The sequence below is a fragment of the Chenopodium album genome, chromosome 15 (genome assembly GCF_948465745.1).
Source record: "Chenopodium album chromosome 15, dcCheAlbu1.1, whole genome shotgun sequence".
NCBI classification, from domain to species: Eukaryota; Viridiplantae; Streptophyta; class Magnoliopsida; order Caryophyllales; family Amaranthaceae; genus Chenopodium; species Chenopodium album.
This window is the reverse complement of record NC_137848.1, coordinates 7,764,419-7,789,507: the sequence shown is the minus strand read 5'-3', so window position 1 is coordinate 7,789,507 and position 25,089 is coordinate 7,764,419. Positions and strand designations below refer to the sequence as shown.

Sequence of the window (25,089 nt, the reverse complement as noted above, 5' to 3'; positions counted from 1 at the left end):
GAAATACCTTCTTTACGCATTGCGTTAGAAAGTAAACTCGATGAAGTTGAGTGGACTAGAGCACGATATGAAGAGTTAATCCTACTTGATGAAAAACGACTAGAAGCTCTACATCACTCCCAATGTTATCAAACCCGTATGGCTAGACATTTCAACAAAAAGGTCAAGACTAGAAATATCAAGGTTGGGGACTTGGTATTAAAAGCATTAAGGAAAAATATTTTAGATCCAAGAGGCAAATTCAGGCCTAATTGGTCCGGACCATATATTGTCAAAACAACCCTGTCAGGAGGCGCGGCTAAATTAACTGAATAGGATGGCAATGAATTTTCAAACATGACAAACCTTGACCAAATTAAGAAATACTACCCATAAATACTTGAGTGAAACGCTCAAGAGAGCTACGTTTGGCATGATTCCTTAAGCAAAGGATACGTAGGCAACCCGTACAGGGTGCGGCCACTTTAATTCCTACAAATTCTGTATCCCCGAAGTAAAAAATGCACGTCCGCAAAATTTCAAAACTGGCGCCAGACGATAGTCTCTGTCGCCAGACGACAATTTTGTCGCCAGGCGACAGAGCCCAATGGTCGGCGACAGTGCATCAGACAGCAGCGCCAGTCTTCTGCGAGTGTCTAGACCAGTTTCGCATGTTCTGGAAATTTATTCGACTTCCGTACTCGAATTAATTCTCCGAAAAACAAATGTTGTAATTGTTTTCATTGCTCTAATTGAAAGTTAATTAAAATAAAAGCTGAAATTTTCTTGATTAATAAAGAAAGTACATTATTGATAAAATAAAAGCTGAAAAATTAACTAAAACAAATTAACTTTGTTTAATAAATCAAAAGAAAAGCAATGTTCTAATCTTTTTTCTCCTTCTTCATTCTTTTCCAATTTATGTCTTCATTCTCTTCCTCTTGATCCATAACCTTCGCTAGGAGACAACCGTTAGAAGATCTACACTCTATCTTAGTATAGATAGTTTCTCCTTCCGCTAGGACTCCATGTTTCTTCTCTACCCAAACTTCCTTCTTAGTAGAGTCGACTTTTCTTTTTTGATTCTTCTTGGCACTCTTCTTCCTAGGCATAATAGGAGTCTTGAATTCAATTCTTTCCCCTAGGCGTTCTTTAGCAGGGACCTTCTTGTCACCTAGACGATCCTTCACATTGGTCTTTTCAATTGTAACTTGAGGTTTTTGGAATCTTCCATGAAGCCATTGCTTCACTTTATTTGACAAGCAAGGTGGTTACTTATGAGTAATCACCTCCCATAAGGGCCTACCACTCCAGTATCCATCAAAGCGCTCAATCTCTTGTGACACAGGAAATTCATAAGGACGGCGAAGATCTCCTGTAGGGATGGTTTGTGCGAGACCATATTGTCTCATAACTCTACAAGGAAAATAAAAGGTTAGCCTCGACAAGCTCGGGAGACGACAATATGCTTGGTTACTACAACCAATCATCGCCTCAATCCTCCACCAAGGAACAATCCAGCTTATGGTAAAGTCACCGGCAGCGAACACCTTGCTCCACTCACCGCGACCGATTTTCAAAAATCGTTTCTTTCGGCGGACTACGCAATTTGGAACATATGTGTGAATATCATCAGGAGGATTAATAAGCTTCAACCTCTCCATGAGCCATATCTGCAAATATAGGTTACAGTGTAAAAATAATATTCTTTAGTTCTTGATAAATTAATAATAACATTATTTTATACCTGTAATAAAATTGGAGAACCTCTTAAAGGTGCTCTTGAATTCTTTCTTAGTGCATCTAACCACAGCATAGTCTCTCCAACAATTAATGGCATTGGATTTCTCCCAGATTCAACTTGTTCTATAACAGATATAATTATCGATTGCCCTTCATTATCTTTACCACTCACTAAGAGCAATTGGTTAAATAAGCAATAAAGGAAAGCCCTTCCTTATAGACACGGAAATCGGGATTGGGATTATCATAAAAATAATGTGCAAATTCTGTCAGATTAACTATGTTACCATGCACTATGTGTTTCAAAGCCGTCCCCCTCAAATCAAAAAATGTTCGAAATCTTTATAGTAATATTCATTAATTCTAGGCATTACCGCAAGGTCTGTGGAATAATAACCTATGATGGCCCCAAATTCTTCCGGTAAAGGACATATTTCATCATGAAAGAATCTAAAACAATGAGTATCAATATTCCAATAGTCTATGGCAGAATAAATAAAATCAATATCAAGACTCATCCCTTTGACTCCAAACTTACCCCCCATATGAGAAAGATCTAATGCTTTTTTATCTTTAGCAGTTAAGTGACGACACCATTCATCCATGTACCCACAAAAGGTTCTTTTAGCTAAAGGCATGATTACTAGTTAATTAACTATTTAATAAGCTGGTTAAATTATGCAGTAAACGGATGATTCGGGGGCTATTTATAACTTTTTCTGCACGACAGACTTCAATTCCTGTAGGAACAGGAAAGCGCGTCTGTCGCCAGGCGACAAAATTGTCGCGTGGCGACAGAGCCTGTTGCGTGGCGACAGAGCCTGTCGCGTGGCGACAAAGCCTGTCGCGTGGCGACAGGATGGCTTACGCGGTGCCAGTTTATTCCTTAGCAGCGTCACCTATTGCGTGTAGGAAACTGTGTTTTTACGTATTTGATTTCGACTTTGACTTGACTTACAGTTCTATTCCTCTTCTCATACCCTCAATATTATGATTTTTATTATTTTTATTATCATTATTATTATTACTCCTATTATTATTATTATTATTATTATTATTATTATTATTATTATTATTATTATTATTATTATTATTATTATTATATTAAAGCTTAATTTTAAGCTTGCCTTCATTTTCTTTTTTCTTTTTTTGGGGGAGAGAGTCGGTACCCTCCATTAATATTAAAAATGACGGAAAAATTTTGCGCAAAAATTACACATTTTCACACACTTACATACACAATGCATTCATAAAATAATAAAATGCATATATATACAAGTGTCTGGTACATGAGTCATATAAATACAATAGGCAAAGTCCTACAAAAGTCAAACATAAAACAAACACAGGTACAACTATGGCGCTGGAGGTCGCAAGCCGCGAGGAATGCCAAATGTATCGAAAAATGCCCTGCTCCGCGGAGTATGTCCATCATCGTCCCCTGGACCACCAGACGGCGCAAACTGCAGCTCAGGACTAGGCCATCTAACCCCACCCTGAAACCTGACGGAAAGAGGCTGGGGCTGCAAAGGCTGCTGCGACGACGAGCCAAACTCGTATGTCCCACCACCCATCCCACCTCGAACGGTCGGCCCGGTCGGAATGTCCTCAGGTGATGACGCCGAACCCTCTACAGCGGCAGCCTCAGAACGACCACCTCGACCACCAGAAGTAGTCCGGCGACGCCTCGAGTCGGACCTAGTAGTCTCCCTCCTAGGCTCGGGCCTCGATCGAGTGCGTGGAGAAGGAATAGGCTGCCCTTGCAAAAGTAAATCAAAGTTAGCAAATACAAAGAAAATAAAGCCAAAAGCAATAAAAGTAAAAATAATACCTCCTCAGCGTCGTTGCTACGACAGGTAGCACGGTTCCGCAACCTCACAAGCTGGCTGCGAAAGGCGTCAATGCACCTGGCCATAGCCGTCACCACCTCACGAGAGAACTGCCAAAATAGCCAGAGTCAATAGCAATTATAAAGCCTAACATAAGGATGGTATATAAAAACTACTTACTCGGGTCTGGTGACGAGGAATAGACCGCTCCACAAACTGCTCTCCCTCTGGAGCTGGCGGAATAAGCTCCTCGATCGGTCCATACGTACCCCGGTAGCGTATAGACATCCTCGGAGGGATGAACTCCCTAGGACCAGCCTGCTAAAAGTAAAAGTTAGAAAGATACTTGGGGGCTACCTAAGAAAGATAAACTAAACGAAAAAAAGCATACCGCTGCCTCCTCTGAAAGGACAGAGCCGGCGCTAGCAACGGTAGCAGGTCCTCCTCATAGCTCTGCCCGAGGAGAACATGTGACCTCCAGGGAGTACCTCGCGAAGGCCCACCAGCACGATCCCGCTGCAAGGCATCGTGGAACATATGCTGAGGTGGAGGAGCGGGAACAACGAAAGTATCCGAGGAGTGCTGGATGGCCACCCTCTCCCCTAGGTAGACCACCGCGCCATATGTCCCCAAAAAGTAACGACGCTCAGATGTATACTGCGCCGCCAGCACAGAGATAGGAAAAGCAGCCCAAGGTTGATACACCGGGCTAGGCTCCTGAAACATCACTAAGTAAGATACTAACGCTAAAGGGTGATAAAAGAGAAAGTAAGAATTAAAGAAAAACCCACCGTGAGGATCATCTCTCGAAGGCGTAGCACTTCCGGCGGACCTCTGCGGCCTCCCCAGCTAGCAGCAATGGGGAGTACGCGAGGAGAAGGCCTCGCAGGTGCAAGAGAAGGAAAGTACTCGTAGAACCAAATCTATACAAAAATGAAAATTAGTAAAGATAGTGCTTCTAAGTTTAGAGTTAAAACCTCAAAAGGAAAGGAGATGTACCTCTACGACCCTCCAGAAACTAGAAAGGGCTATCTCTCCAGACAAGGCCTTGTGACGACAAGAACGCCGCAAGCCCAGCATAGGCCATGCTGGCCCAGTCATATGTCCCGACCAACTGGAGGTCGCGAACGGCGGACAGGTAGTATAGAAGTACTCTACTACCCCGATCAGGGGAGAATGTCCCTGATAGCAGAATCAGCACAAAGATACACACCCGCTGCTCTCGGGTAGTCGCATCATCCTCGAAAGCTGCAGCCAACGTGCCGCGACGGATACAACGGGAACTCAGCTGTCCCGACTGAGCCTCAGCCTGGGCCCGAATAACGATCGGCCCCAATAACTCCAAAACCTCCGGCGAGTAAACAGTAACGCCAGCATCGAAAGGTAGAGGAGTAGACTGGAACTCCAGCCCCGTAATGAGACTAAAGTCAGCTGGAGTGACTGTCATCTCACCCCAGGGAAAGTGAAAAGTGTTGGTAGTGTCCCAAAAGAACTCCACCAAAGCTCGGACGACGAGGTTACCCCCATCGTATGAAAACATGGCCCGAGTAGCCTGCAACAGAGGAGTCAACCCACATGACTCCCAAAGACGACGAAGCCCCTCATCGCGGCAGATGAAGTTGTCGTACAGGGAGATGATGGTGGAATTACCCGAGCCATGGCTACGGGTCCTCCCACTCGCTAGACCTCGTCGGATTCTCTCCGACAGATGATGAACCGGCGCGTGAAATAGAGTGCGCTCGTCCCAATCCGGCATGAGACCCAGCCCGGAAGTAGAAGGTACGTCCTCGCCCTCACTGGTGGGCTCGTTCTCTCGATGTGTGTCCCTCGACCGAGAACCGGAACCACGTCGTCTAGCCATGCTAAAGTATGTAAAAGTAATTAAGTTTAAGGCTCTACAGTATCTAAAGTTCGCCTAAGCCGCATGATACTATGTTCAAAAAAAAAAAAAAAAAAAAAAAAAAGAAAAGAGTACGTAGTACTAAAACAGAGCAAAATCTCAAACAAGCATGGAAGTGTTCTTTGAGCAAATAAATAATTTCTTGCAAACATATGATGAATATTGTGACAAATTGTACAAGTAAAAGCAGTCAAAATACAAAGAACGACCCACATTGTTCTTCCCGACCTTAAGAGGTCCTACAATGGTAAATTGTTCATTTCTTCGCCAAATTGAGTCAAATAAGTCTCAAAATACTCCCAAAATAATATACAAGCATAATTAAACAAATTCAAGGCATAAAATTCAACGAGCAAAGCAAATTAAGCAAGAACATTTTTCGAATTTTCGGAAAATTCGCGAATTAGAACGCGTAATTCGTCAAAAACCGAGTAGAGTTTGAGAAAAACTTACATAGATCGGGAAAATAGATAAGAAAAGCTTCGATTTGCAACAAGTTTGAGCGAATTTGGTTGAGAAATGAGCAAGAACGAGTAATTTGAAGTTTTTTGCGAAATTCGTGAAGCAGAGCAGCGAAATGAGAAAGAAGAAGAAGACGGGTTTAAAACCCCGATTCTGTCGCCAAACGACAGATTTGTCGCGAGGCGACAGACTCTGTCGCGCGGCGACAAATGTAAAAGCTCGCGACAGGCACTTCTGGTCAGCGCTGGAGCGGCGACAGGGTGCTGGGCTCTTCCTTATGGTTTTGTGGGTCCATTTTAGTAATTTGGGTTCCTTGGTACGCCAGTTAGCCCGTTTGAGCAATTGACATGATTTAGTCAACTTGATCAAAATGCACTTAGTGATCGACTTGATGAAAGATCGTCTCACTTTAGCTTAAAGCGCCTACATATTGGCTCATAATAAGGCACCAAAATAATGGTTTAAGGCACCGAAATAATGGTTCAAGGCACCGAAAAATTGGTTCAGTAGATGCACCAAAGTAATGGTTCATAAAGGCAAAATCACCAAAGTACCGACACAAATATAAAAGACAATAATAAATAATGATATTAAGGGTCAATAGGTAAAGTGATTCTTTGGCAATGTCTCAACATAAAGAGGAATTGTTTAGCGGCGAAGTACGGTCGTGACGAGGTAGTGTCACAAATGGTGAAGATGGCGAAGCAAGGCCACCCTCGGCGGTCCCTCAAGGTAAAGAAGAGACCGTTTATAGCGGCGACATACTACTGTGGCGACGTATTGCCACACCCAGGAAATGACGACATACAGTTATTTTCGACGATGTTCCCGAAATACTGTGGAGGATTGTCACCAAGAATATTGAAGGCGACGACATATGGTTATCTTCAACGATGGCGTTCACGAGGCACTGTGGAGGTTGTCACAAACAACAAAAGAAGCAACAGCAAAATGGTTACGTTCAGAGGCGTGTGCTCGACGGTGCAAGATACGCGTTTCTTAACTCTTTTATCTGTTTAACTAATGATTAGTTTGCAGGTATCGGCGTTATAAGAATGATTTGGAATTGCAGAACATTTTGAATCATTCTCCGTCCCTATCGATACTTTGACTTTCGTTTTTCGAAACATAAGTTTCTTCAAACTCAGTCAAAGTGGGGGCTTCTGTAGACACCCATTTGTGTCTCCCCAAAACCAAACCCAGTGATGAATGCCTTGCACGTTGTGTTGTTATCGAATTAGGTAAAAATGATTCGAAAGCCAAGTGTTGCGGTTTAGTTTTAATTAAATTCTTTTCTCTCTGCTTTTGAAAATGACTTTATTTATTTGAAAACGTCCAATTCAGTTTATTTTGGTCCATGATAAGGGTCCAATAATGGTGTAGATGGATGGGGCTCGAAGAGACCTTTCCAACGATATATTATAAGCCCGATTCCGATGAATATTGAGGAAGTTATGGCCAAAATACTAAACTGGGCCCGGTTATTTATTTTAATACGGCCCAATGATCTAGAGGAGGGCCCAATATTAATTATTATTCCTAAAATTATTAGGATTAATTATAGTTTTCTAGAAGTTTCTAGAAAGTTCCTTTTAATTCTAATATTGTTAGATTTAATAATTAATTATCTTTAAAAGATTCTTATTTGGAATAAAATATTGTTTTGTTATCTTAAAAGTATGTATTTTATCTTCTGTACGGATTCCGTAGATCAAGTTGATTAAAGATCGGATTCCGCGTGAAGAAAAACGCGCTAATACAGGCTGTCGCCGCGCGACAGACATTGTCGCGTCGCGACAGAGTCAATTCCTGGCGACAGCGTGGAGTTTTATTCCTTATCAAATTCTATGTTTTTCCGGATTATTTTTCATTATAAATAGGGTCCGAATTCCTGTTTTCAGAAATCATTCACAATCATCAACTCTTTCTCAATTCTCTCTATTCCCTCTCAAGAATTACTTAATTCTTTTCTTTCTCTTTCTAAACCAACAACCTTTTTTCAAAATACAATATTCCGCATTCACAAGACTTAGAGTCTCTTAGCCAAGTTCGAAGTTGCCTTCGCCCTAGACGTGCAAGGTTGATATTTTCTGAGGGTTTGGTCCAAAACTAGTCTAAACTTTATTTAATTTGATTTCAATTTAATTCTTTAATTCTTTAATTATCCTTTATTACTTTCATTGAAGTTTACTAACTTGTGTATTTTGTTATTAGAAAGAGGTACGAGGCTTCAAAGTATGTTATCTTATTACTCTCTTTCAATGTAGAAAGCATGTTTATTATTGATTAATATTCCTAGTATCATGTTAGGATGTTATTTATGCTTTCTAGAATCATGTTTAGGGTGCTTTTATCCTTTCTAATATCATGTTAGTGCCATGTTAGGTTTAAAGCTTTGATCTTTATTGTTTAGTGACATGCTAGGATTTGTTATTAATCTTGTTAGTATCATGCCTAGGATCTTGCTATTATTATTGGGCTTTATTATGCCTTATCATGCTATTATCATTATTGTTTATCCTTTATGTTGCTTGATATATTTTATTGTTATTGCTTGATCACGCCTTTTATGCAGGTTTAAAGGGAATTTGTACTTGAAATCATGCTTAATAAGATAATTAATAATTTGGTTTAGGCTAATTTGATTTTAATTCAAGTGATCGCCAATAATAGTATTATTTGTGCATTAATATTCAACCAACATAGATTAAACAGGTTAGGTTTAATATAATGTTTGTATGTTATTCGAAAAGCGCACATGAATACGAGCAGAACAAAGTAGAGGCCTATTTTATAGGGCGGGTCCTTTCTTTTGTAGATTGGATTCGTACCCTCATCCCCGGACCCTGTTTGGTTCAAGACCTTATGGAGTAGTTGATGGTCCTTTTGGATTGTCTTTTGGGTTTACAAGTTCCTAAAACTTGTTGGCGACTCTTTTTGCTCTTTTTCTTTCCCTTTGGAACGCCACCGTACTTTAGTGTATGATCACAGTGGGGTTCAAGTTTGGGATCATAATGCTTGAAATATTCCCTACACTTCCTTAATTCTTTTACTCACTTCTCCAAGTAATCCCTTAAACCCTACTTGCCATAATTCTTCCCACATTCTCTTGCTATAATTCTTACATGAGCTAGCCTATAAATACCCTTCCATACCTCTCACATTCTTCACACCAATTCTCTTCTTTTCTTCTCCTCTTTTTACACAAATCATCCCGTTTATCTTTGAAGTCAATTTTCAGGCACTTCTGGTCAGTTTTTGGGGTATTGACATTTCACACTTTTCACAGAAGATTGTTCCTCTCAAAAAATCCTTGAGGTTAGGCTCAAGAATCACCCAATTCAGAGTTATATCAAAGGAGTTACAGCCTCTGCAAGTTCTGCCTATTCTTTCCAACGCAAATCCAATTCTTCTCTTTTCCTTGGTTCCTTATCTTTTCTTCTTCTCTACTCTTATTCAATTATTATTATTATTATTATTATTATTATTATTATTATTATTATTATTATTATTATTATTATTATTATTATTATTATTATTATTATTATTATTATTATTATTATTATTATAGGGGATTTATAAAAATTATTATGAGTAGTTTTAATTATATAAAATCAGATTTTTAATATGTTTATGAAAATTAATTTAAATGTTCATGTACATATAGTTGAGAGGTTTTTAGTTTAATTATTGTGATTATTTGTTAACCTTATATTGATTAAGGTTATTATTTGTAGGGTGTGTTCGATCAAGATTCTTGAGGTTCTTTTTGTGTGATTTTGCTAAGCAAGGATCAAGGTACGTTAGGTGGTTAGATACCTTGAAAAAGATTGATTTGAATGAGCATGTTTGAATGATTTCTTGTGATGATTGAATTAAATTGAATTGAATTATGATTATGAAATAAAAGTATGTTTAAACAAATTGGTTTTAATAAATAAATTGGAGTATTGATTTTATATCATGTTTAAATGAATTAATTATTATTCATGTTTAAAAGGGTTTTATTTTGAAAGCATGTTGAATTTAATAAAGAGGAGTTTTGGAATTATTATTAAAAGTTGGAAGTATTGGATTTAAAGAGGATTTATTGAATTATTATTATAAAAGCTTTATAAGCATGTTAGTAATCCCACTATGCGGATTTGGTTTATTTGATAAGACTTTGGACTTTGTATGACCGAGTCTTTCCTCAAGAATAGCCTTGTAACACAAGGAGACTAGCTTGGGGGGTGTGCACACTTGGGAGAGGAATTGGAATTGGTTTTTGAGTAATTGGAATTGGTTTTTGAGTAATTGGAATTGGTTTTAAAATAAGTGGAAATGGATTTATTGGATATTAATATTGGTTATTGAAATAGGTTTTGGAATCTTGAGTTGGAATTATTGATTTAATTATTGGAATGGATGGAATTGATTTCAAAAGCATGTTTATGAATAAATTGAGTTTAATTATCTCACACTTATCGTACTTAGCATATTTTGCTAATCCGTTTTTCTTATTTTGTTTTGGTTCGCCCTGTTTATCTTAATGGTAAGCAGTGTTGACTAATTTCAGGTGAAGTCATAATTGAGCATTTGGAGTCCCGGGAATGGTTAACCTAGATTAGGATATGTTGGTTCTTGTATTTATTTTTAAGTACTCATGACAATGGTTACTATTTTTAGTCTATTATTAAATAAAGAAGAGTATTGAAGTTTTCCGCTGCAAAGTATTGGTTTATTTAGTAAGTTTGAGTAGCCTTGCGTAATCTCGCGGCGGTAATACGCCTAAGTCTATCTCTACGGTATAATTATACGTATTATACTAGTATTTCCGTAGAGAGAGATTTGGGGGTGTTACAAAGTTAAACTGAAATTCTGGAACACATAGAACATCTTTCAGGGTTATATGATTGTTAATTCTCACATTCCCTATACGAGTTACCAAAATCTTTCTACCATCAGGAATAGTGATAGTGTTATCTTTGCTATGTAACTCAGTATATGTTTCAAACAAACTCAAGTTGTAGCATATATGATCAATGGCTCCACTATCAATGATCCAACCAGATTTAAACTGAGAGAGAAGACAGAGTTTACCTGCAAAGAATGCTGAACTGTTAACAGTCTATGGAGATTCTGTAGGAGTAACATCTTGCTTAACATCCTTCTGTCTCTGCATATAATGCATAATAACATTGATCTTCTTCTCGGTGAATGTTGAATTCATCTCAATATCTTTAGACTTTGCCTTACTTTCATCACAGTGAGCGTAATGAGCATACTTTTTCTGCTGTGTTGGCTTCTCAGACCATATAGCCTGTAACACTTGTCCCAGTATGATTTGTCATCTTGTATTATTCACAGAATAGATCTCTCTTCTTATATCCTATACCCTGACTTCCAGAAGAACTGCTAGAATGAAATCTTCCTCTAGTATTATTGTGATTGCCAAAATTTCAAGAATTCTGAGCATATAAGTGAGGTGGATTGAATGTCTTATTGTCATAATACTTCCGCCTATCTTCAGCAAAAGCAAGAACCTCAGTGGATCCAGTAGTCTCACTAAGTTTCTTATGCCTTTCTTTTTGTAAAAGTAAATTGTAAGCCTGATTAAGAGGTGGTAATGGCATCATCATCAACACATTACTTCTTATTTGCTGATATCCTAGCTTAAGCCTCATCAACAATTGTAGTAACCTTTGATCTTGCTGAATCTTCAAGCACTTAGAAGTCAGATTGCAAGAACAATCATTACAAATACACATTGGCATAGGACAAACATCATCAAACTGATCCCAAAGATTCTTGATCTTTGCATAGTATTTTGGTATACTATCATTTCCTTGATGTGTACCAAAAATTTCTTCCTGAATAGAATACAATTATGCATTCGAGGTCTGACCATATCTTTCTTCAAGATCTTTCCAAAATATCTTGAGCTTATAAAAGAAAACACTCTTAGTCACCAGTAGACCTAGAGTACCTAAGATCCAACCTATAACCAAATCATTACAACGAATACATGCCTTATGTTTAGGATCTGTAATTGCAGGCTTAGGAAGACTACCATCAACAAAACACATCTTATTCTTAGTCGACAAATGCAGAATCATAGACCTTTTCCATGAGCTATAATAATGTTCTCCATCAAACACCTCAGAAAACACCTTAAGGCTAGTACTATCAGCAGGATGAATATAATAAACTGAACTCGGATCTTGAGTAGGTTCTACAATTCTATTTCCTTGTGATTCCATTTCAAAATCACACAAAAAAAAAACTCAAAAAATTTCAAATCTCAAACTAAAACCTCAAATCACAATCAATTAACCAATCGAATTTCCTCAAGAAAATAATCCCAGCAACAAGAAGAAGAACAATCAACAAATCTGGAAGAGGATGATACTAGAAAATGCGGAAAAAAATACCTCAAAAACTCGCGGAAAAACAATTACAATCGAGTTTTCGCTCTGATACCATGTCAAAAAACAGAAATCAAAGAACAGGACACAAAGATTTTCTTGGCTTCACTGCTCTATCCGTAGATTCCGAGCTCTTGCCTTAACTAAAACTAATTCTTATTGATTGAGGAGAAAACCTCCGTTATTACAGTAGAGAGAGAAAGCTCTCATTACAGAAGAGAGAAAAAGTGTTTGTTGTGTAATTGAATGCAAGTAAATGAAGCTAACTACCTACTTATATACAAAACGTGGCTAAGAGGAATAACAAATTAAGGGCCTGTTTTGATTGACTGAACTGAGCTAAACTAAACTGAACTAAATATTTTATGAGAGAAGGAAATTAAGAACTGAACTAAACTGAAAATAATCTGAAGAGAACAGGGCCCTAAATGCTGACTCAGCAGAGTTTGATATAACAACTTTGTTGACTCATTTCTTTACCGTGAGCTTTGGTCTTCATTCTTGGGCTGCTTGAACTTGGGCTGTGATTTAGTAGTCTCAATAGGTACCGATGAAGACCCAAAAAATAGAAATGGGTTTAGTGAGAATCATCTCTAATTTACCCATTTGTATTGGATTTTCTATGAGGATGTTTGTTGAATACCATGAAAAGGGATATAGCAATGGATGTCCTAATAAGATAGTTGTCATGGTGCCGTAAAATGCTGCATATGATGAGGAGAGAAGGAGGTTCAGTGCAACGCCGTGCCGGGGAGGGGGTCTGGACAGGCTCAGCAGGTACCAGGTCGGGAGCAGGGGGATCGGGGATCGGGGATCGGAATTGGGAGGGGGGGTGGCAGAGGGATGAAGTGGGTGGTGGGTTATCTTTTTCCTTTTTATTATTTTTAAAATTATTTAGTTATTAAAAAATAATAATAAAACTAACCCTAATTAAATATTTTAATCAAAATGTATGAATAATGTTATTGCTAATATATACTAATAATTCATGAGTACCAGAGATAATTAAAATTTTTGTTGTTCACCATTGAGAATTTCCCAAAAAATAATATCCGTATTCAATAAAAAGAATTTTAGTTTAGCAAAAATATTTCAGTTCAATAAAACAAGTTCAGTTTAGTAAAATAATTTCAGTTCAATAAAAATCTATAAATTCAAAGAAGAAATATAACAAAGAATCTATTAAAAAAAAAAAAAATTCAATTCAGCAAAAATAATTTCAATTCGGTAAAAATAATTTTAGTTTAGCAAAAATAAGATGAAGTGAACAAGGCATAATTTTATTTTTTTTTAGGTAAGGAGAAAGACCCTGACCGTACCTCAACCCTCACGAATTTTTTGGTCCGCTATTTGCGGGTCAGACACTTTAAGAGTGAGGGAGAAGAATAAGGGATCCTCACTTTCAAAGTGTATCTAGTGGAGATTGAATCATCAACCTCAAGGTTAGAAAGTGACAATCTTAACACTAGACCTTGGAGTATAATAAGTAAATAGAGTATATACAAACTTTCTAAAATACAAATAGCATAGCTAAAAAAAATAAAGTGGGAGTAGAACCTTACCTTGGTGACGTAGGTGAGTGATAGAAATAAACTACTTCCAAAAAGGTAAAGTCCACCAAGGGCCCAATTGGGTTGAGTTTCATTTGCGTTAAGAAGAGATTGAAGAGAGAATTGGGTTGAAGAAGAAGAAAATATATTAATGGGCATTCCTTGGTACAAAGTCACTATGAGCGCACCACCAATTGACACTAACGTTCCCAAAGATTTGAGTAGGCTACTTTGAGCTCTCAAGTTCATTACCTCCATCCTAAAAGGGTCATTTTCAAAATTATTTTAATAAACTAATTGACTAAAAAAATACTTCTGAATTATTGTTCTATGAAAATTTAATCATTCATATAATAGATATTACCTGAAAATTATGCCCATTATAAAAGTGAAAGCGGGAGAAAGATTATTCATTGCTGATGCAAAAGTTGTGAGCTATAACGTATTCCAATAAGCAAGAACATGAAGCAACCACAACTGCATTACAAATTATTGTTGAAAACAAATTAAGCAAAATAAAAAATAGATGAATAAGTGAGTCAATTTATGAAATTTTAATATTTTTTCTAGCAATAGTTTTTATGAAAGAAAACACATTTTAATAGTTTTTCAATTTACTTATAATTACTCTGTATTATTTTCAAACATTTTATTAGACATGCAATTGACTCTAACTATTTCACCCTATATACCTCAAATTTGCGTAATTGTACTTTAGGTATATATGAATTTTAAAATTTGTGTGAAATTATGTCAAAGCTCAGACTCTCAAAGTGAAAATGTTCTTGTTCATCAATAAACATATGGTGTAAATATGTCAAAATGACAATCAATTAAAGGGTTTTATTTAGTAATATGCATACATGTACTCTGTATTGGTTGAGAAAAAAATGAAAGTTGTACAAGGTAACTCAAAAAAAAAAAAAAAAAAAAAAGGTAATGTATATTCTTTAAAAAAAAGAGTAAAAGTTAACATTTAGACAAAGTATATGAATGATGAAAAATATCACACAAATTCTAAGTAGTTGAATAATTGCAAAAGAAATAATTAAATAAAGAAAATAAGATAAGTTTATTTATTTTTTTATTTTTATTTATTTATTTATTTATTTATTTTTTTGTGTGTGTGTTTAATTTAACAAAAACATTTTTTCAAACCGTCTACTACCTTAACAAATTTCCAATTATGTTTTTGTTGATAAAGAAAGGCCGTTTTGATTGTGAATTTGTGACTTGTTAGATGTTGTGAAAACAAAATGATACCAAACTTTGACACCTTAATGGTAACTTTGACTATTTGAGTGTTTGAGCTAATAAGGAGTAAGATACTTTGTACTTCATTATTTACTAAAATAAGTAAAAAGGAACTTTCGTTTGAATACTACAAAGTAAGGAAGGATCGATTGAAAGGGATGTTTTTATTTGGACAATTTCATCAATAACTTTAGTGAAGTTGTGTCAATTAACTGCATACTATTTTGAATTGTTGTAATTTAGTGGCATTTTATTAATTAAATTATTTCACATGAGGTCATTTTATAATTACAAGATTAGAAAAAAAAATATTACGAAAAGGTTTTGCGTAGAACGGATTCACGTGACTCCGATTTATAATGCACAAATTCATCCCCCACCAACTACTAGTCCCCTGTCGGCGGCCGACGACCCTCCCCCTCCCATCCCGGCGCCGGTGACCCTCCCCCACCTATTGCTGCCAAGGCGCTAAGTATGTATACAAGCATTACGGGAAAAGTAAGAAGAAAGGACAGGGAGTTTGCCAGTGTCTCGAGTCTGTACTGCCTCTTACAGGACAGATTGATGGTTCACTCATCTCTGCTCTTCCTCAAAAGTGTGGTTGAAACTCAAACTTCCTCCCATCAGTCCAAACTTTAACTGTTCCCAGTAAGATTATGTCTTCTGTCCTTGTGTTCTTCCTCTGTTTTAATCTCTTTTGGAAACACAAGAAAGTTTATCTTTTGGAAACCTGCCATGGCTGAATATTCAATACACAACAACATATATTTCGTAATTTTATCAAACAAAAGAAATCTAATACCTGACTAATATCACCTATTATCAAACAAAAAGAATCTTATACCTAACCAATATAATCTATTATCGAATAAAATAAATCTAATACCCAACTATATTAACATATTATTAAATAAAATAAATCTAATACCTGACCAATATAATCTATTATCAAACAAAAGAAATCTAATATCTGACCATTGTTATCTAATTTCTGACAATTATATATATATATATATATATATATATATATATATATATATATATATATATATATATATATATATATATATATATATATATATTTCTTTTTCTGTTTGTATGATTGGACTCATGTGAGCCCGTTTTACACAATACTTTTTCAAAAATTAAAATAACACACGTAAATAAGAACATATAGCTAAGAGAGGGTGAGATGAGAAAGATACCAAAGGACTCCGAGTAGGAAGAGTCGGAGGATCATAGCAACATCGATGTGTGGAGATGGAGTTTTCCTGTCCAAATTAATCCCATTTATTAGCATAAAGTTTCATTTTTGAAACGAGCATAAAGTTTCATACATAATAAGTAAATAAGCAATGCTCCTCCCTTCAACACTCCTCCCTTCATTTGGTTGTCATAGACTCAGCTTACAGGTCGATACTATTATTAAAATCAACTCATACGTGACAAGTAAATTTGGCATTGAGGACATATGATATGGTAACTTCATCAACAATAATAATAAAGATTGGAGGAATTGGTTACCTGTGGAAAAGGAAGGCAAGGGGAATAAGGAAGAAGAAAGCTTGTTTAGGCAAATCTCAACAAGGACATATGAGAATCTGCTGGGTTTGAGGGGTAATAACAATCATACTACCAAAAGCATACAAAATAGCAATAAAGAAGTAATAAAGCAATAGATAAGCAATGAACAAACAATAAACAAACAGAATGAGCTCTATTATGAGAAGAGAATGAGTTTAGAGATACAATACTGAATAAGGACAAGCCTCCTTCTTCATTAGGGACAAAGCTCCGTAGATAAATGCAGAGTAATTCTATTGTATTTAGAGTATATATGCGTACATGAGTGCTAAAAATGTCTAATTACACTTATTTATACCTAGGGATCTCTAGGGTTTACAGATATATTCGGAATATATTCAAAATGAGGAAGATCTTCTTGATTTATCTTCTTCCCTGTTCTGTAGGTGTATCTTTGGCAAGTATCTCCTTGATTGATATCCTTGATGCTGCTTTCCTTGTTTACTCCAATCAAGCCGTTTTGCTCATTTTTGCTGAGTTATTGTTTCTTGGACTGGTGCCCTAAATATAATGGGTCGTATTACAATACGGGCCCAACAATTGCCCCTAATTTTTATTTCCAAGTATTTGGAAGTGAAAATTACCTAAAGAAAGCTCTGGAAAATATTTCGAATTTCAGAAATTGTTCCAACGGTTAGCAAAATAGAAAGTGGTGGCAGTTTTAAGGCAACTTCCTCGATGACTGTGAAGGGCGGTTTATTTCCGTCTTTGGTATTTATTGGGTGTGCAGGCTATTGTCAAATCACTTCAATTGCTTTGCCCCAATTTCAATTTCATCAGGTATTTTCTCTCTCTTCTCTATTTGCTCTGTTTTTCACTTTGTACTTTTCTCTTGTTTTTGCGATGGATGATCATGTGAGAGTGATGTTTGCTGGGGTGGATGAGGGTGTGAAAAGGCCAAACTTGGTGGTGCAGAATGTCTTTCCTGTCAAAGATACCTATCCTTCCACCATTACGAAGGAGGAAATTCAGAATATTGCTGCAATTGCGCATTTTCCTGATGGGGTTGTGGTGAAAATTCCATCATCTAGGGAAAGGGCTGACTGGACTGCCCCTGGTTGGGAGTGTTTCTTTGAGTACCCTTTTGTAATTGGGCATACTTTTCCTTAATCTGCTCTTGTTCGCCAATTTCTTTCTAGAGTTAGGGTTTCGCCTTGTCAATTATTGCCCCAAACTTGGAGGGTGTTGAGAATTCTGGATTTGCTGAGTGTAAAATTGGGTATAGAACTTGATGTGAGGGATTTGTGTTACCCTTATACTATTAGGACCAGTGGTAAAGGTCGAGTTGGTCTTCGCCTGAAGGATGGTGTTGGTCCTTTGGTGACTGACTTGGAGAAGGCGTTTGACAAGAAGTGGTATCACAAGTTCTTCTTTGTGAGGATTGACTCGTTGGGTGATGATTGTGATTTTTTAATTGACACTGTTGAGGCTGAAGGTATTCTGTTTTCTTATTCTTTTATGTTCTTTTTTCCTTCTTTGTTGATTTGGGCTTATTTGCTTGTTGGTTGCAGTGAGTAAATTGAAGCAGCGCTCTCAGTCTCCATCCTTGATAGACAAGTTGTACGAGTTGAGTGCAGACGAGAGATCTTTTATCAAGTTGACACAACCTGAAGCAGTTATTCAAATTAGGTCCTTGGACGAATCTGATTCTGAACAGAAAGTTACCCCAACCATGTCTCAAGGTTTGTTTTCTTTCTTTCTTGTGTATTTCGATGTCTTGCTGTACTAATAATTTGTGAATGTGTGGTTGATGTTGGTTTGTTTGCTTAGTTTGTGGGTTTTTAACTTTGTTTTGAATCAGTTGTATCCTTGTTGAATATACTTGTATATAATTGTTAATCTATTTGATTCAATTAGCATCCTTGTTGTACATATTTGTTGTGTTACTTATTGAATCAGCCATGTTCCTTGTAGATACATCAAGGTCACTAAGGTCTCATGATCTTCTTAGTTCATCTTCCATCTTGTGTCGTCTCAAGTCTCGCTCGTCCCCCCAGACTTCTGAGGTTGTTCCCATCAAGATGGTTGCTCCCAAGAGTGTCCCTCCTCCGCCTCCGTCTCGTGCCAGTCTCAAGAGGAAGTTGGAGATGCCTATTGATGTTGATGCTGCTGAGTTTTCTTTTGACTCTCTTGCTCCACATGTAGATACCATGCTGTTTCCTTCTTTCAAGGATCGCCAGTCTTCGATGACTTTTGCTGACCTTTCACAAGAGGCGGCCGTACAGTCTTTCCAAGTATAGTATACTCCCAAAATTTTTTAATAAAATCAACCTTATTGAACTATTCTTCTTACACTTCATCTTTTCTTTGCAGAGCCTTCAATCTTGCCTTGGTGTCTTAGGCAAGGTGTCAGAATTTACTCGGGTGTATGAGGCTATGAAGAAGGAGCGTGATGCTTTGTCTGACAAGTACAAGGCTGTTACTGAGGCTCTGAAGGCTGAACGGACTAAGCATCGGGATTGCATTTCTGAGCGGGATGGGCTGAAGGGTACCTTGAAGGAAGTTGCTAACGAAGCCGTTGATGCTGCTACATACTACTACGGGAAGGCACGTCTTGAGATGATGGAGAAGTTTCAGCAAGGAAAGCATGAGGCTTGGGACTATGATGGTGATAAGGCTTCTTTCGAGAAGGCGTTTCCTGAAGGGACTGCTGCTCCTGGCTCACTGTTGCTGAGCTTTGCTGATGAGGAAGTGAACTCTCCTCATAATTAAGAAGTCAAGGATGCTCCAGAGGTGATGAAGCCCGTTGCTGAAGAAGTGGCCCCTGCTGACAACATGGGGGGGAATTAGTTTAACTGGTGCTGCGTCACCTTAAAAAAAATGTAAAACTGTTGAATGTTGTTTCTGTTTACTGCCTTAGTGCAGTCTGGATAATTTGCTTTTATTTTGTGCTACACTGTTGTAGCTGGATGCTTTGTTTAATTTTGTTGCATTGCAACTAAGTATTTCTATCTTTTTTCTGTGTGGCTGACTTTTCTGTATAGTGTGTTGTGATTGTAGTTGTCTCACGAATGTATTACAGTTGTATTACAGTGGTGATGCTACTTACATGCGTTTGTATGCCTTGTAAGGATAGTAGGTCTGTTCTGTTCAGGATGACTTGTCTTTGTTCTGTAGTGAAGGGACTTGTTACATTCTTGCTCAGTAATGTCAGTCGTGCTCCTTGCAAAACAGAAGAAGGTGAGGGGTGGCCGTGGGTTTCCCCAACGGCCCTCCGATGCCAAAGTCAGTACTCGTAATAATCATAAAGCAAACTGACAAAGAATAGAGATAGATGAGTACCTTTCGTGCTGATTTTGGCTGTTGGAGATTTTTGTGTTTTTGTGTTTTCTTCTTTTTTTTTTTTTGTATTTTTGCTTGTTTTCCTGTTTTTTTTGGTTTTTTCTTTTTTGTAAATTAAAAGACAAAATTGAAATAACAACTGCATACCTTTCCTCAGAAATGATATAGCTTTAAATGTGCTGCGTTCCAGCTTCGCTGTACGTCTTTTCCTTCCGCATTCCTGAGTCTGTATGCTCCATTACTTACTACCTTAGTGATTTCATAGGGTCCTTCCCAGTTGGGTGCTAGTTTTCCTGCGTTGACCTCCCTGGTGTTTTCGTATACCTTCCTGAGAACCCAATCTCCTAGCTTGAAGACTTTGACTCTGACATTCTTGTTGAAGGATCTTGCTACTTCTTGCTGATATGCTGCCATTCTCATTTGTGCGTCTTCCCTGAGTTCCTCCACTGTGTCTAAATTGTGAATTAGTTCTGCTTGATTTCTTTCTTCTATCATTAGCCTGTACCTTGCTGTAGGCACTTCTACTTCTGTTGGGATTACAGCTTCACATCCGTACACCAGTGAGAAAGGGGTATGACCTGTAGCGCCTTTTGGAGTTGTCCTGTCTGCCCACAATATGTAAGGTAGTTCGTATGCCCATTTTCCTTTGGCTCCTTCCAGTCTTTTCTTCATGTTGCCTATAAGGACTTTATTGCTTGATTCTGCTTGTCCGTTTGCTTGTGGGTACCTTGGTGTAGATGTGATAAGGGAGATGTTCCATTCCTTACAGAACTTGGTGGTTTTGTTGCTGATGAATTGGGACCCATTGTCTGTAATGATCTCTGCTGGTACTCCGAACCTGCTTAGAATGTTCCTCTTTATAAATGAGATGACGTGCTTATCCTTGATTTCCTTGTATGCTTCTTCTTCAATCCATTTGGAAAAGTAATCTGTCATTTCTAAGAAGTACACTCCCTGTCCTGATGACGGGGGTAGCTTTACTATATCCATTCCCCACTTCATAAATGGCCAAGGTGTCAATGTTGGGTGTAATTCCTCTGATGGCTTGTGTGTCAAAGGCGCATGTTTTTGGCATGCTAGGCATTTCTTGGCAAACTCTGTTGCATCCTTCCTCATGCTGGGCCAGTAGTATCCTATTATAAGTGCTCTGTTGGCTAGATTCCTTCCTCCGGAGTGATTTCCGCACTCTCCACTTGTAAGACTTGCTGAGCTTCTTTTCCTTCCAGGCATCTTAAGAAAGGTCCTGCTGCAGATTTCTTGAAGAGTACGTTGTTGATCAGGCAGTACTTGGAGGCTTTCTGAGCGAATGCTTGAGCTGTTACTTTCCCTGTTGGTCTCGTGTTGCCCAAGAGGTATTCTTTCAGAGGCGTTGTCCAACTGTTGTCTTCTTCTTCTGTAGGGCCTGCTTGAATTTCGTAGACACCCATGGTTGACTCCTTCTCTATGGCTGGTGAGAGTACGTAACTAGTGGGATTGCCCCAAATTCTTCTGGATTGATGTTTGACCCCAAGTTTGCCAGTGCGTCTGCTTCGGTGTTTAGGTTTCGGGGTACTTGTTCTATCTTGAACTCCTTGAACTCTTTGATGAGCTTCTTCGTGACTTCTAGGTAGGCAATCATTCTAGTGTCTTTCGCTGCATACTGCCCGTTGACTTGGTTTACCATGAGTAGAGAATCAGAAATTACTTCCAGGTGTTGTATCTTCATGTCCCTTGCAACGGTTAGCCCTGTGATTAGTGCTTCATATTCAGCTTCATTATTGGTAGCCTTGAAGTTACACCTTATTGCCTGTGCTATCTTGTCTCCTTGGGGTGACGTCAGTACCACTCCTAAGCCTACTCCTCGTATGTTTGCTGCACCATCTGTATGGAGTGTCCATTTCTGCGCAGTTTTTGGTTCCTGTAGAGCTAGCACTTCCTTCTGCGCTTCTTCTTCAAGTGTAGGGCTGAAGTCTGCCACGAAGTCTGCCAAGGCTTGAGATTTGACCGCTGTCCTGGGTTCGTACTGTATGTCGTACCTGCTCAAATGTAAGGCCCATTTCTCCATCCTTCCTGACATTTCTGGCTTTCTCATGATAGCTCTAATGGGGTAGTTGGTTCGTACTTGTATGGAATGGCTCTCGAAGTATGGACGTAACTTCACTGAAGCGGTGAACAAGGCTAAAATGATTTTCTCTAGTGATGCATACCTTGTCTCCGCACTGAGCAGGGTCTTGCTTACGTAGTAGATTGGAAATTGTTCCTTTTCTTCTTCTCTTGTGAGAACTGCACTGACCATCCCTTCAGACACTGCAAGGTATAGCTGGAGTGGCTCTCCTTCTTTGGGCTTGGAGAGAATCAACGGGTTGGCTAGATATTCCTTCAGCTTCTGGAATGCTTCATCGTGTTCTTGTTCCCACTTGAACTCCTTGTTCTTTTTCAGTACCTCGTAGAAAGCTCTGTTCTTTTCTGAAGACTTTGAGATGAACCTGTTCAGTGCCGCGATTTTCCCTGTTAAGCTCTGTACATCCTTCTTGGATTTCGGTCGCTCTAGGTCTAGGATGGCCTTGACTTGCTCCGGACTGGCTTCTATTCCTCTTTGTGTAACCATGTATCCCAGGAACTTTCTTGATTGTACTCCAAATGTGCACTTTGTGGGATTTAGTTTCATGCCGTATTGTTTCAGGATGACGAATGCTTCTCTAAGGTCTCTGACGTGATCTTCTGCTTTCTTGGATTTAACTACCATATCGTCTATGTAAACTTCCATTGTGTTTCCAATTTGTTCTTCAAACATCTTGTTTACCAATCTTTGGTACGTTGCTCCTGCATTCTTCAATCCGAAAGGCATCACCTTGTAGCAGTATATTCCTTGGCTGGTAATGAAGGCTGTCTTCTCTTGATCATCCTTGTGCATGAGGATTTGGTTGTAACCACTGTAGGCGTCCATAAAGGATAGCAACTCGTGTCCTGCTGTGGCGTCTACCATGGCATCGATATGAGGTATAGGGAATGGGTCTTTCCGGCAAGCTTTGTTGATGTCTGTGAAGTCTATGCAGATTCGCCATTTCCCATTCTTCTTCCTTACTACCACCACGTTGGCAAGCCATTCTAGGTACTTTACCTCTCTGATCTTTCCTGTCTTCAGTAGGTTTTGAATTTCCTCGTTGATGATCTTGTTCCTTTCTGGCGCGAATTTTCTTCTTTTTTGCTTCACTAGTGTATGCATTGGATCTATGTTTAACTTGTGGGTGATAACTTCTGGGGAAATGCCTTTCATGTCTTCATGGGTCCAAGCAAACACATCTTTCTCTTCTTCCAGGAAGTCGTAAATTTGTTGTCTGAGTTCTACTTTCAGCTCTGATCCTATTCTGACTTTCTGATCTAGGTGCATGGGGTTCAGCTGGACTTATGTAGCTTCTTGCTCTTCTGATATACTCAACTTCTCTTGGCCCAACTGACCCTCTGATTGCTATGCTGAACTCTTTTCTGCAGATGTTGCCTTCAGTGCTATCTTGTAACATTCTTTAGCTTCCTTAGGTTCTCCTCTGATTTCTTGAATTCCCCATCTAGTAGGAAACTTAATGACTTGATGGTACGTAGAAGGGATGGCTTTCATCTCATGTATCCAGGGTCTTCCTAGAATCATATTGTATGAAGATAGAGTGTCGATCACTAAGAACTTGACTTGCAGGTTGATCCCTTTTGCATATGTTGCCAATGTAATCTCCCCACTTGTCTTTTTGGTTTCTCCGCTGAATCCTACCAGCATTGTTGATTTGTTGACGATATTTTTCTCATCTATGTTCATATGCTTCAAGGTGTCTAACATGATGATATTTGTAGAGCTTCCATTGTCGACTAGGATTCGCTTGATCATGCAATTTCCAATTGGGAGTGAGATCACTAGACCGTCATGATGACCTTCTACTGCATCGCTTTCTTCAAACATGATAGGGATGTCTATCTTTGCTTTTTCCCTCTTGTCTGGTTGTTCTTTGTTGCTTTCTTTTGCGTGCCGCTTTGCTGCTGAATATGTTAGGCCGCATACTTCTGACCCTCCTGATATGAAACAGATGGTTTTGACAATTGGAGGTGGGGGTGGAGGACCTCCTTGCTTGGACTTTCTGTCCTTCTCTGAAGCTTTGGATCTATCTGACAAGAGTTCTTTGAGGTAGCCCTTCTTTAGCAAGTATGCAACTTCCTTTCTGAGCGCGACACATTCGTCAGTAGTGTGACCGATATCTGAATGGAAATCACACCATCTGGATGGATCCTTCTTTTCCCCAGGCATGTCACTCCTTCTAGGCCATTGAACAGTGTCTCCCATCTTGTTTAAGGTCCTTATTACTCCTGCAGGGTTGACATTGAAGCAGTACTCATGCAACTTGGGTGGGAGCTCAGGATCTTCCCTCCAATCAGAAAACTCTCCTTCGACAGCATTGACTGATCCTTCATCAAAGCGGGAACGCTGATACGGCTTGAACCGATGATCTCTCCTGGGGAAGTTGTTGTTCCTTCTTGACGGACGATCTTCATCCTCTCTGAACTCCGGAACCTTTCTTGCATATGCATCTTCTTCGAATCTGACTTGAGCCATTGCTTTAGCTTGTACATCTTCAAAGGTTGTGCAGGGATATTTGGTTAACTCCTTGTAGAGTTCACTGTGATCTAGCAATCCTCTTCTGAATGCTTCGATGGTTGTAGGAGCATCGCACTTGTGTATTCCAATCTTTTCCCTGTTGAACCTGTTAAGATAATCCCTCAAGGATTCACCATGTCTTTGCACAACACGGTATAAATCCGATGATTGCTTTTCTATTTTCCTGCTGCTGGCGAACTGGACTTTGAATAGGTTTACCATTCCTGCAAAAGATCGAATTGTCCCATTATCTAAATTAATGAACCAAGTTAAAGCTGGACCTGATAATGTGGCTCCAAAGCCTTTGCACATGATGGCCTCTCTGATATCTCTAGGGATTGAGCTGGTCATCATCTTCTGCTTGTAGAGGGACATGTGCTCATCAGGGTCTGTTGTTCCATCATACATGGCCATGTTGGGTGTGCTGAACCTCTTTGGCACTTCTACCATGGCGATCTCTTCTGAGAAGGGATACTCTATA

General features: G+C 38.6%; 1 pseudogene; it reads right to left on the bottom strand.

The window, feature by feature from the left end:
• Nucleotides 1–25,089, bottom strand: part of LOC145582844 (WAT1-related protein At3g28050-like) — a 50,171-nt pseudogene that overhangs the window by 23,848 nt on the left and 1,234 nt on the right.